Source organism: Alligator mississippiensis, chromosome 7, assembly GCF_030867095.1.
Source record: "Alligator mississippiensis isolate rAllMis1 chromosome 7, rAllMis1, whole genome shotgun sequence".
Lineage (NCBI taxonomy): Eukaryota > Metazoa > Chordata > Crocodylia > Alligatoridae > Alligator > Alligator mississippiensis.
In genome coordinates, this window is record NC_081830.1 from 56,219,050 (window position 1) to 56,232,542 (window position 13,493).

Consider the following 13,493-nt stretch of genomic DNA (forward strand, 5'->3'; position numbering starts at 1 on the left):
AAAGCAAATCTAACACAGGCCCTAAAGTTATGAAATATTGGATGTGTATATTAGGATATTTTGCAATAAGGCTATGTGATTCGTCCCCATGTGTTGGTTTCTATTAAGCTGAAACATTTAAAATGAGCTACAGAAGTCACAATATGACATAGTAAAATATATGGCAGAGTTGATTACCAGTGGTCCAACTGGAGGGGGATAGGGGCAACTGATGGGGGGGAAAAAGTGACTGCTGCTGACAGCTGTATGTTTACATTCATTAATTTGTAGTCGCTAATTCTACTTTGCCCTGGGCACTAAGACACATCCCTACACTGCTGATGACTACTATAATGCACATATATTTTTAAAATACAATATTTATTGTCTATATTTACTAAACAAAAACTAAATTAAAGAAAGTATATATAATCTTCAAAAGAAAAAATGTAAATTTTTTTTCTATTTCATTGAGATATATATTGGCTTATGCCATGTGTTGAAAGGCAAAACATTAAATGGTAAATATATTGGTTTTAAGAAGAGGGACCTTGTACCAAACATGGATGATTTTCCTGTGAGATCAAATAGGACATCACCAGCTCACAGTTATCATTTTCAAACTAGGCACTGTACGTTATATAGCTCAAGTCGTGAAGTGCTTAAATCAGTGGTTCTTAACCTTTTTAGACTCAAGACACTGCTCAGCAAATGTCAACTCCTAATTTCCACTTGATTTTTGGCTACAAAAATAATAGAGCAATCCTTTTATTGCTAAGAACTCTGAAACACCACAACAGGACAGAATTTTTTCAACGCCATAAATCACTATTTGAAATCTCTGGGTTTATCTTGTAAATCATGTTTGCACACCAAACAGTGCTAACACTGTTATCCCAAACTACCCTTGAAAGGATCTCAAGACAACCAGAGTGCCATAATACACCAGTTGAGAATCAGTGGCTTAAAGTCTATGAATCCAATCCTAAAAAGTGGTCGATTGATGTATTTGCTGACAATCCTACAATTGGACCTTTGGAGCCGACCTTTGCATTTGCATCAGGGATCACAACTTAGTATTAAGAATACTTTATTTTTTTTTAAATACTGTAAGCTGTTACAATACCACAAATTGTTGCAAATTAGTGCTTTGATCCAAAGCCCAAAGATTTCAATGGAGACTGAGGCAGAGGCCTTCCCTTCAAAACATCAGTTGCAGGATTGAAGACTAAGTTATTTATCTTGCTAACAATAAATATTAAAAGTTATGAAAATTAATGGAATATTATCACAAAAAATAAAATACAAGAATACTTAATTCAGCTCTTAATTCCTTTTAAATTACTGCTATGAATCTTAATGCTATGTTATATTTTTTTACATTACAATAAAACAGGCACTTCCATAAATATTTAAATAAGTCAATTAAATGCTACCACTTGTCTCTTCCACACCCTATCAACTGATAACTATCAGCTTGCTGACTCCTATTTGTAGACAAAATGTGTCGATTGCTATAGACCTTAAAATTCAGTAGAGGAGCTTAAAATGAAATTCAGACTTCTGTATGTGTGGCATGCATTAGCATATCTAGATATGTTCTCAAGTCATTTGGGCATATAATTAATTTATAATAAAATATTTCTACAAAGTCAATTTCTTATGTACATAATTAAGCTCACATGTAAATCAACTTTTGCAGGTATTTTCAAACTTCCCATAAATTTAAGAATTTTAGAAATAAGTTAATTATAAAGACTAAGCTTCCAAGCTGCTACAGTACAATTAAAAGCAGAGTATCAAATACATATAATTTAATTTTCATAAATTTTTCTGTGGAAATAAGTTGGTTAAGTTAAATTTATTACCCACTCACCCCCATCTGCAACTGCAAGCTTTGATTGAAACAACCACAATTGTAACTGGAAAGACATCTGTTTCTTTTTTTCTGAATCAAATCATCATCAGGCATTTCCCAGCTCAAAGACTATCAAGAGCTTTTAAAAAAATTCAGATATTTTTTATTCCCAAAAGGGATTTAATTATTTTAATAATTCTGAGCAGATTACAATCTTTTTTTTATTCCACAAACAAAACCAGCAAAGTATTAGAAGGAATCATCCCTAAAAATCAAAATTAAAAAAGTTAATAGTGTTCATGGCAAGGTACGCAATGGAGAAACAGAATTAAAAGTATTCTAGGTATCTCTAGTACATTTCTTCAACTTTTAAAAATATACATTGCTAAAGTCTTTGCTTATGCTGAGTTGATGCAGACAGAAACTCATTTGCTGTATTTTCTTGCCAATCCAAAAAACCCTTGCATAATAGCAATTACAATCCTAGAAGCAGACACCAAATGGTGCCACCCACACTCTCACACTGTGCCTCATAATAAACCATAAAGCAGTGGAATGCACCGGCCCCTTTATGAACAAACAATACCCTGGCTTCATTAGAATACAGCTGACATTTTCAAAGCACAAATACTTCAAGAAAATAGTACCAGATACTAATTAAGATAGTAAAATACCACCTAGTAAAATGCACACATAGCTATCTACTTTTGGACTTATTTCTAATAATCTATAAAAACACAAGTATTTTTCCTTTTGCACATTACTAAAATAAGGAATTAATAATGTATAAATCACAAGGGGTAAAGTTCATTTTAGCAATTTAAAATAAGGAACTGGAGGTATGGCTATTTTGACTAGATTTAATGGCCTGAATCCACAATTAATATGCCACATTCAGTGTTTTTTTATTAGCCAACATCACATCCTACCACTGTGCTACAGAGAAGAGCAAATGATTTCCAAATTCTATCGTATCTGTTTATGTATTTAAGTGACAAACTGAACTAACTCTTTACCCCTCCCCCTCAACAGAGTGTAGTTTTCCTGCCTGCAACTTTCAGGAATGTCTTAAATTTAGCCCCCTAGGAGTTCTTTATTAATTTTAAACAACAGCTGTTTAAATTGCAAGGTATTTTTTGCAAAATACTTGCAGAGCAGACAGAAACAAAATGATCTCTCTTACCTGGACTAAGGAAGCATGCCTTTCACAGCAGTACCAACAACACTCTACAGTCTTTGTTACCATTCAGAGGAAACTTGAGACTGTGCCAGACATAACCAATCAAACTCAGAACAAATCCACTTCAAATACTTAGCTAGAATACCAAAAAGATGCTCTAGACAGATGTTATGCATCAACTCTATTTAATAAAGATGAAACACTGAAGTTAAAATAAAACATTTTTCAAGAACTGATACTCTGTTATTTGCAGACAGAACAACTCCTCCTGGCTTTAAAAAAAAATGTTTTTACTCAGTCATGTCTTCTATAGTCTACCTACCATTTATGTCATTAATTTAATTCAAGCAGTTATACAATCTCCACATAAAAATCACAATAGTGAAGCCTCTAAATTGCATTATTTGGTAAGTTCTTTTGGCTCCCAGGCTGCATCAAAACTTTAACAGTTTTAGAGCAAGAAGCCTTGGTACATCTTTAAAGCTGAGCTGAGCTCTGAGTCCATTTTAAATTTTGAACTAAGATGCCCACTTCTTTGTTATGGAATAGTTACCTCACACTCCTCACAGCATGTCTGACCTTGGGTGGATTCAAATAATTTTCATAGGCACCCCCATAGGTGTTGCAGTGCCTCGACATTAGACATCCACAAGGAGGACAATGCAAATTTACAAGTTATGCACCTGGGTTCCCATACAGTCAACAGAGACAGGGAGTCACCTCCCAAGATCAATCCAGGGCAAGTAGGCACTGAGCAATGGGTGACTACTGCAGACCAACAGGAAACGTGAAACACATGGGTGTTTGGTTTACTGCTCCTTCCCGAAGTGTAGACTCTAGACTTAGGATAGCAAATTAGGTGCTCTGAATCCCATGATGATGGAGGTGCCTAAAGTAGAAATACCTACGTCACACCAAAACAGCATTCGGAGCACCATGGTGTAATGCCCATAATAACTTCTGCTCTTGAATGCTTCTCCTGCCACTGCTGCCAGGGTTATTTCTATTTTTTTAACCAATGACTGTTTAAATGAGGGAACAGCAACCTTTTGAGATTGCCAGGCCAGAATGACGCAGCTTGGGTCAGAGGTGGTATGGCAGGCTCAAGGACCCACCCACAGCCACTATTTCTCAATGTGGCAGCACAGTGAAAGCACCCAAAGCACCTGTGGCTGCCATTTCTTCCAATGGCAGCTCATGCAAAGTGTCTGCCACTGAAGACCCTCATCTGTGGGCTCCACAAATGCCTAACAACAGATCAGGGAGACACAGACTTCCAACACTGACCTAGAACTCAGCTGAGCTTGGGTGAGAGACAGACACCTAAACCATAAGATGGATAACTTCCAAACATGAATGCAAGCTCAAGCCAAGACACCTGGGAATCTTTCAGACCAAAATGGACATGTTTAATAACACTAGGAACTTACGTAGTTTTGTGGCCACTCACCAGCTCATGGCTGATCTGGATTACTTTTTTGTGGGCTAGGCATCTGAATGCCACCCAAGTCCCACTTAAGAACGTTTGAGAAAAATCTGGATCTGGTTCGCTCTGGCTAGCAAATCCATTCCTGATAGTAGTGAGGAATGGGTATATAAAAATCAGTGATGTAAAAAAATGTACATACACAACTTAAAAACTAGCTATTGCATAAATAAAATACTGTATTATATTAAATAGATTTTCTTTTTAAATAGAAACTCTTTAAAATTAAATTTTAATTATGATGCCCTAAACTAAAGTCTAAAATTAATATGATGCTTTGAAAGTATTTAAAAAATAAATAAAATGATAAATCAAGAAGTTAGCCTCAAATTTAAGTGAATTAAATAACTCTTATGTTTTAATTATATACTTAATCAGATGAAAAGGTACTTAGGTACCTAAAGATGCAGGTGGATTCCCAGTAGATCTTCAAAAGTGCATAAAGTAGTTAAGGTGTCTAATGCCCATTGATTTAATGTCTTTCATGAAGAAGGGTGTTTGTGCCCGAAAGTTTGCAAAGAACTTTTTTCCAACTATTTTAGTTGGTCTAACAAAAGACATAACATCTACCCAAAGAACCTTGCATCAACATGCATTAGGTACTTTACCTGCTTAGGTGTTTTGGAACATCTGAATATTCATCATCTATGTCAGGCTGCCACATGGGCTGCAGGCTCAGGAGACACACTCTGTGTAGGCCACTGTTTCCCAACCAGTGTGCCGTGGCACAAAAGTGTGCGGTCAGAAATGAACAGGTATGCCATGGAATTTTGCCATGGCAATGAGCAACAACAGGTATGAGGATGAGGAATGCCCTAACAAATGTGCTGCAGAAAAATTTTATTAATGTAAGTGTGCCTTGGGCTGGAAACGGCTGGGAAACGCTTGTGTAGGATGCTTGCCATGCAAATAACACCCCCCTCCCCAGCATCCCTCCCTGCACAGGAAGCCCAGTCCTTGCCCCTGCTGCCACTTGCACAGCACAGGCAGCCCAGCTTCCCCCTGCCATTCGCAAAGCTGCACTCCCTTCCTGGCTGAGGATGCTGCACAGGCAGCCCCGCTTCTGCTGCTGTATGCACAGCCTGCTCCTTCCCTTGGGCACCTGGCGCCCCTGCCATATACATACCACGGGCACTCCAGAACCCTGCCACAAATGCACTAACCAAAAGCCAGCCCCTTCCCGCTGCACCATCCTACTTCCAGAATCGAGGGCAGGAAGTGGAAGATGGAGAAGGGAGGGAGAGTTTGGAGACCATGGCAGCTGCCCATCAAGAACAATACAGGGAGCCACAGTTGGGCAGGAGCTCTCAGGCCACATTTTAACCCCTCAGCCTGTGGGCTGCCAGTTGACCAGCCCCGATCTATGTGCATCTTTAGATGAAAGGAACCATCTTCTCTTCTTGTCTAGGGGATTGGACTAGATGGTCTCTGTGGCAGGGCACTGTTTGTGCCTGCCACTTTAAGGGCCAGAAGGCAGCAGCCAGCAGGTACCTGATGAGGGCAGCCATTTTGGATCTGGGGCTGCCCATATAAACAGGGCAGTTCTGCCACTGGAGGCCAGGAAACAACACTGCCTGGCTGGAGGGCTGCTGGTATCATCTGGAGGTAAGGGAGAAGCTGTAGGGAATGGTAAGGAGGCTCCTGGTCCTGGGTATGACCTAAAACTGCACCCTGCCAGGAGTGGGTGGTCTGGTGGGGCTCTCAGTGGTGCGAGAGCCCCCAGGAAATGCCAGGCCAGTTACCACCCCGGTGAAAGGCAGGTCAGGGCACCTTAACTCCTAGCCCCCATGACCAGGTGGGTTACCCCTTTGTTGGAGGGCCTAGGGAAGGTGGACCCTGGGAGAAAGGTGTGAGTCTATGGCCCTTATTCTGTCTGAATTTTCCCCTGACTGGCCCACGCTGGGGCCAGGACCAGAAGGGTCAAAGGGCCGGGGGCCCACCATGAGGAACGCCCAAGAGCCGAGGGCCTGGGGGTCCGACTGGCCTGGAGGTGGGCCAGGGCTAGTGAGCTGAAGGTTCCAGTGGGGGGATCACACCTGAAGGGGGATCAGCTCAGGGAGCTGTGCTGCCTGGTATGATGGTGGAAGAGTCTGCCTGAAGAGGGGAATCCAGGTGTGGGTTCAATAGTAGAATTCTGGGGCCCAGAGCAAGGGGCTGGTGATCATGAGAACATAGATGCCATCTGCAAGGCTTGGGCTGCGGTGTAGGGGAGGAATAGAGCTGCAGATAGCACTCCCTGGCGTCAAGGCACAAAATGGGCAGCCTCCTGCTTAATTAACATCTATTAATTAATTATACCATCAAGGTGTGGCGGGCGAGAACGCAGGCGGTTGGCCCAAGAACAGGTGGGCGGGCCACAGAGATCGGCCCTGAGCAGGCCCCGTTACAGTCTCCAAACAGTGCTTTTGAAAAACTGGCATATAGTGACCAGAAAGAATTTGTTGATTCACTGACTCTACTTAATCTTCAAATCATAAAAAATAGGTTTGCAAAGGGCATCAAGAGGTCATCCTCAACCTCCTGCACAAGGCAAGGTCATCCCCATCAAACCATCCCAGACATCCTCTATTTAAAAGCTATCAATAATAGATTCTAATCATCCTCTCAAGATTACCTGTTCCAGTGCTTAACCACATTCACAGAAAGTTCTTTCCAGTATCTAATCTGAATGTCTGCTGTTGCAATTTAAGCTTATTACTATTTCTCCTGTCCCCTACAAAGAAAATAATTGGTTACCATAATTTTTACTGCAACCCTTTTTTGTAGACTGTTATTAAATCACCTTTCAATCTTCTCTTCTCCAAGCTAAGCAATCCCAGTTTTTCCAACCTTTCCTCATCCATCACAATTTCTAGACCTGTAATCACTTTAGCTGTCCTCCTCTGGGTTCTTTCCAACTTGCCCACATCTTTCTTGATGCAGCGCTTCAAACTGGGCACAGTACTTCAAGAAGGCTTCACAAGTGCTGAACAGAATTAAAAGAATCACTTCCCATGACTCATATACAACATTACTGTTAGTATATCCAGCATGCTACTATCTTTTTTGGAAACAATTTTACACTGACTCATATTTGGGCTTGGAAAAATCTGTTGTTGTTAAATTGATAAACATCTATCTCACCCCACACACAGATCAACAGAAAAATATTCCCATCGGTAATAACTGAAATTTATAGAAAGGGGAAACCTTGCCCCTGTTACTGGACAGTGGAGAGAGAGAGAGAGAGAGGGCAGAGGGATTAAAGAAAACAATGGGAAGCTTAATTACTTGTCAATTAAGCAACTGGCTGCTTGTTCACAGGTGCCAGAAGCAGGCTGGAGGGAGGTAACAGGCTACCAGTGGCAGCAGGGTCCTGTCCAAGCCAAGCGATGGGAGAGGGGGCGGGGGGGAGGCTGAAGGCAGCCACGGTCTCTCCTTGGGTTCACAGAGCTCTGGGACTGCCACTGCCCACCTCTTATAGTTTCTGCCCACTCAGCTCTTCCCCAATGAATGAACAGAATTATTTAAGGCAGGTATGACTTACTGATTTATGGATAGTTATGTTTTATATTTTGATGTGATTTTTTTAAAAAGCTTTTAAACAGAATACTGTCATTACTAAATTGTCTGCCCCCTACACTCCTAACTTTGCACAATTCTGAAAATGTAAATCAATAAAAATCAAAACAAATACTTATAAATAAACACTGATTTTAGCCATCAAAATTATATTAAAAAACCTAATTCTGCCAAGCCTACTCAGGTTCAGCTTATGATCTATTTATAACTCCTAAAATCTTTCATGCAATATGGCAGCCTGACCAATCACTCTCCATTTTGCATTCATGTAGCTGATTGTTCTTTCCTAAGCATAGTACATTATATTTACTGGACACATCTACACATGATATTAATGTGACACATTAATTCACACCAGAGTTTAATGCTCCCAGGTGCATTTACACATGCACATGGGACCATACCACACTGAGCTGGGATGGCACAGCCCCAGCTGGCAAGGTGTCCAGGGGGTCACCCTGCCAGCCCAGAGCTGCTCCTGCCTTGGCCCAACATGCTGCAGAGGGGCTAGCTGGGACATGAGGGTGCTACAGTCTGGGGCTAGCCGGCAGGCAGCCCCCGCACTATAGCACCCTTGTGCCCCAGCCAGCCACATGGTTTTGCCACATGAAACCACTCCACTGTAGGACAGTACTTGTGTCTGGCAGTACTATGCTACAGTAGAGTTAATTTATTGCAGCCTAATAACGCCACACACGTAGACAGTGATGCTATACCGCAGAGCTAATTAGCTAGCTCCTCAGTAAAGCATCTTATATAGATTATAGATTCATAGAAAGTTACGGTTAGAAGGGACCTCAGGAAGTCATCTAGTCCAACCCTCTGATCAAAGCAGAACCAACCCCAACTAGATCATCCCAACCAAAGCTTTGTCTAGCTGGGTTTTCAAAAACCCCAAAAATGGAGCTTCCACCACCTCTCTGGGTAACCTGTTCCAGTGTTTTACTACCCTCTTAGTGAGACAATTCTTCCTAATATGTAACCTAAACTTCTCTTGCTGCAACTTGAGATCGTTGCTCCTTGTTCTGTTGTCTGCCACCACTGAAAAGAGACTAGCTACATCCTCTTTCGAACCCCACTTCAGGTAGTTGAAGACTGCTATTAAGTCTCCTCTCAGTCTCCTCTTCAGTAGACTAAATAAGTCCAGTTCCCCCATTCTTTCCTCATAAGTCATGTCCCCCAGCCCCCTCACCATTTTTGTCACCCTCCACTGGACTCTCTCCAATTTGCCCACATCCTTTTCGTGGTGGGGACTCAAAACTGAACACAGGACTCCAGATGTGGCCTCACAAGTGCTGAATAGAGGGGAATAATTACTTCCTTTGACCCACTGGCAACACACCTACCAATGCAGCCCAGTATGCCGTTAGCCTTCTTGGCAACTAGGGCACACTACTGACTCATAGTCAGCTTATTGTCCACTGTAACCCCCAGGTCCTTTTCTGCAGAATTCCTGCCCAGCCAGTCAGCCCCCAGCCTGTACTGGTGCATGGGATTGCTCCATCCTAAGTGCAGGACTTTGCACTTGTCTTTGTTGAATCTTATGTGATTTCTTTTGGCCCAATCCTCCAATTTGTACAGATCACTCTGAATCTTAGCCCTACTCTCCAGTATACCTACTACTCTTCCCAGCTTGGTGTGATCTGCAAACCTGCTTAGGGTGTACTCTATGCCATCTTCCAGGTCATTGATGAAGACATGGAACAAAACCAGCCCCAAGACTGACCTCTGGGGTACTCCACTTGATACCGGCTGCCAACTAGACATCGAGCCATTGATTACTACCCTCTGAGCCCAATGCTCCAGATAGTTTTCTATCCAATTTACAGTCCATTCATCCAGCTCATACTTCCTTAGCTTGCCTGCAAGAACGTTGTGGGAGACCGTATAAAAGCCTTGCTAAAATCAAGGTACATTAATCCACTGGTCTCCCCGCATCCACAGAGCCAGTCACCTCATCATAGAAGACAATCAGGTTGGTCAGGCATGACTTGCCTTTGGTGAATCCATGCTGACTGTTCCTAATCCCCTTCTTTTCCTCCAAATGCTTAGAAATGGGATTTCTTGAGGATCTGCTCCATGATTTTTCCAGGGACTGAGGTGAGGCTCACTAGGCTGTAGTTCCCTGGATCCTCATCCTTCCCTTTCTTAAATATGGGCACTATGTTTACCCTTTTCCAAGCATCTGGGACCTCTTATGATTGCCATGAGTTTTCAAAGGTGATGGCCAATGGCTCTACAATCACATCAGCCAACTCCCTCAACACCCTTTGGTACATCCCATCTGGCCAATAGACTTGTACACGTCCAGCTTTTCTAGGTAGTACCTAACCTGTTCTTTCACCACTGAGGGCTACTCACCTCCTCCCCAAACTCCTGCCTGGTGCAGTAGTCTGAGAGCAGACCTTGCCTATGAAGACTGAGGCAAAAAAGGCATTGAGCACTTCAGCTTTTTCTGCATCCTCTGTCACAAGGTTGCCCCCCACATTCAGTAAAGGATGGAGCCATGGCTCGTCAAAGCAGCTCCTGCAGCTTCTTGCACCCCGGGGGGGGAGGAATCATGCACCCCTGGATTTGTGTGGGGCAGGGCAGGCAGGCTGCAGCTGTGAACTGGAGCCAGGGTTGCGTCAGGCTCTTCTCAGCAGGGGCTGGGCTCCGGAAGGGGGCTAAGGAGGGGGCTGCAGCTACCTCAGATTTCACTGTAGCCCTGCTCCCAGCACGACCACTGCCACATGCCCGGTGCAGCCCTGGCTCAATGTCCCACCTCCACCCACATCCCAGGAAGAGCCGGGACTGCACTGGGCATGCGGCAGTGGTGACAGCACTGGGAGCAGGGCTACAGTGAAATTTGGGGTGGCTGCAGCCTTCTCTGTAGCCCCCTTCCCAAGCCCAGCCCCTGCTGAGCAGAGTCCAACTCAGCCCTGGCTCCAGCCTGCAGCTGCAGCCCACCTACCCCGCCCCATGCAGATTTGGGGGCACACAACCCCCCCCCCCACCTGTGCTCTCCCAGGGTTCAAGCAGTGACGGGAGCTGCCCCCCCTCCCCCCGTACCGATCCGATATCGGACCGATATATTGGTGCACCTCTACTAATTACTAGAATCAAGTCTATTCTTATATATTCTAATTAGGCAGGCGTCCCACATGCGTACAGGCACCTTGTATGTCTACACCACCATCCAGTTCAGTGTAACGTTGCAAATTTAGTAATGTACATTCAGTTCCATCTTCTAAGACGTTAATCAAGATACTGAATAGTGATGGACCTGAAGGAGAACCCTGGGAGATCCCACTTGATATTCCCTTTCCATTTGTGCTTGGGTCATTGTGCTCTCTGAGCACAATTATCTCAACAGTTATGTAGTTATTTTATCTAGAATGTATTTCTTTAGCTTGCTTAAGAGAATATTACAAGACACTTTAAATAACCTTACTTGAGTCAAAATATATCACATCCAGTGTTACACTCTTATTTACAAAGCCCATGAGTTTGTCCTAGAAATAAATCAGGTTGGTGTGGCATAACCTGTTCTCAACAAATTCATGTTCACTGTAACTTATATCATCAGGTTATCTTGTAGGTTAGGGTTGGGCAATTATTTCAGATGGAGGGCCACTTAATGAGTTCTGGTGAGCTGCTGACTGAACATGTAAAATTAATGGTGAAGATACCATTTTAACAAATTATAGATAAAAAAAAAACCCAAATCATATGCTAAAAATCAAATATCTACTATAAAATATATTTATTTTATTTCAAAAAATATTTTTGTCCTGATTTATGTTTTTTTTGACTAGTGTGTATATATAGAAGTGACTGCATAACAGCTCAAAATAAAATCTCTCTCTTAAAGGAACAAAACTAGCCAGCAGGACAATCAGGCAAGAGAGGACACCCCCACCTCCATCAGATCTCTGTCACCACCCAAGCACCCTCCAAATCACAAGGAAGCTTCTGCCTCAGCCTGCACCCTGACATGCCCCTCAAGAGCTGCCTGCACTCCCCCAGGCTTTGTGGGGGCAAGAGTAGACAGGAAGGGGTGAAGCCCAGCAGCCCCTTTCAGAGCCATGCAGGCTGCACCCACACACAGCCTGGGGGTGCCCCTTCCCCCAGAAGGAGTCCCAGGGTGCTGGGGGCAGCCTCACCTGGGCAGACAGAATGGGAGTTGCACTGGCTGCAGCCAGGAGGTGGCAGGGTGCTAGGCCAGCTTAAGGTGCTGCATGGGGCAAAGTGGGAGGTGAGGCTGGGGCTGAGGCCAGAACCAGAGCTTCACCAGCCAGGAGGCTCTGAGTAAGCTCCGCTACCTCCAGGCACAGGTGCAGAGTGCCCACCACATGTTCCTAGTGCCCGTGGCAGCTCCCACCAGTTCTGAGCTGCAGGCAGACAGAGCACTGCCAGCCTAGCCCAAGCAGGAGTGCCAGGGCCTGAGCACAGCTTGCCCCCAGTCTGCCACACAGAGCCAGGAAGGCGGGGCTGCTTCCAGCCAGTGTCTCCTGCAGCATCAGCTGAGGCTAGAGTTGCTGCCTGTGCCACCTACCCACAGGCCAGATAGTATCAATTGGTGGACCAAAAACAGCCCACAAGCTGTATTTTGCTTATCCCTGATGGCATTCAACATGGAGAAATGCAAGGTACTCCACCTCGGAGAGGGGGTGGGGAAGAAGCCTGCATCACACTTAGGCTCAGTAGTGCTACACTCACTAGCAGCAAGATAGAAAGAGACTTGGGGGTCATGACTGACCACAAGATGAACATGCGCCACCAATGCGATAATGCAGCTGGAAAAGTGAACAAAACTCTAGCTTGCATCCACCAATGCTTCTCAAACAAGTCCTAGGATGTCACCCTCCTACTGTACTCGGCTTTGGTGAGGCCACAGCTGGAGTACTGCATCCAGTTCTGGGCTCCACAATTCAAAAAGGATATGGAGAAGCTTGAAAGAGTCCAGAGGAAAGTCACATCCATGATCAGTGGGCAAGAGAACAAGTCTTATGAAGAGAGGCTAAGAGCCATGGGACTCTTCAACCTGGAGAAGTGAAGGCTCAGGGATGACTTGGTGGCAGCCTATAAGTACATAAGGGGTGTGCATCAGGATCTGGGGGAATGCCTGTTCACCAGAGCACCTCAAAGGATGACGAGGTCCAACAGTCACAAACTCCTGCAAGACCATTTTAGGCTGGACATAAGGAAAAACTTCTTTACAGTCTGAGGCCCCAAGGCCTGGAACAGACTCCCTGCCAGATGTGGTGCAAGCACCTACTCTGGACTCTTTTAAGAAACATTTGGATGTTTATCTTGCTGGGATCCTTTGACCCTAGCTGACTTCCTGCCCCTTAGGCAGGGGGCTGGACCCAATGATCTTACAAGGTCCTTTCCAGCCCTAATGTCTATGAAATCTTTGAAATCTATGAAATGCCTTATGTGTACAT

At 44.0% G+C, this 13,493-nt stretch overlaps 1 protein-coding gene across 8 annotated transcripts in view; it reads right to left on the reverse strand.

Moving 5' to 3' along the window:
- Positions 1–13,493, reverse strand: part of TFDP2 (transcription factor Dp-2) — a 135,955-nt gene that overhangs the window by 75,219 nt on the left and 47,243 nt on the right. The window contains exon 1 of one of the 8 annotated variants that reach the window (XM_059730986.1): positions 3,021–3,098. The exons of the other annotated variants lie outside the window; for them this stretch is intronic. The gene's annotated coding sequence lies outside the window, so the exon portion shown is untranslated. Of the gene's footprint in view, positions 1–3,020; positions 3,099–13,493 lie in introns of those variants that run through there. 8 annotated transcript variants of the gene reach the window in all.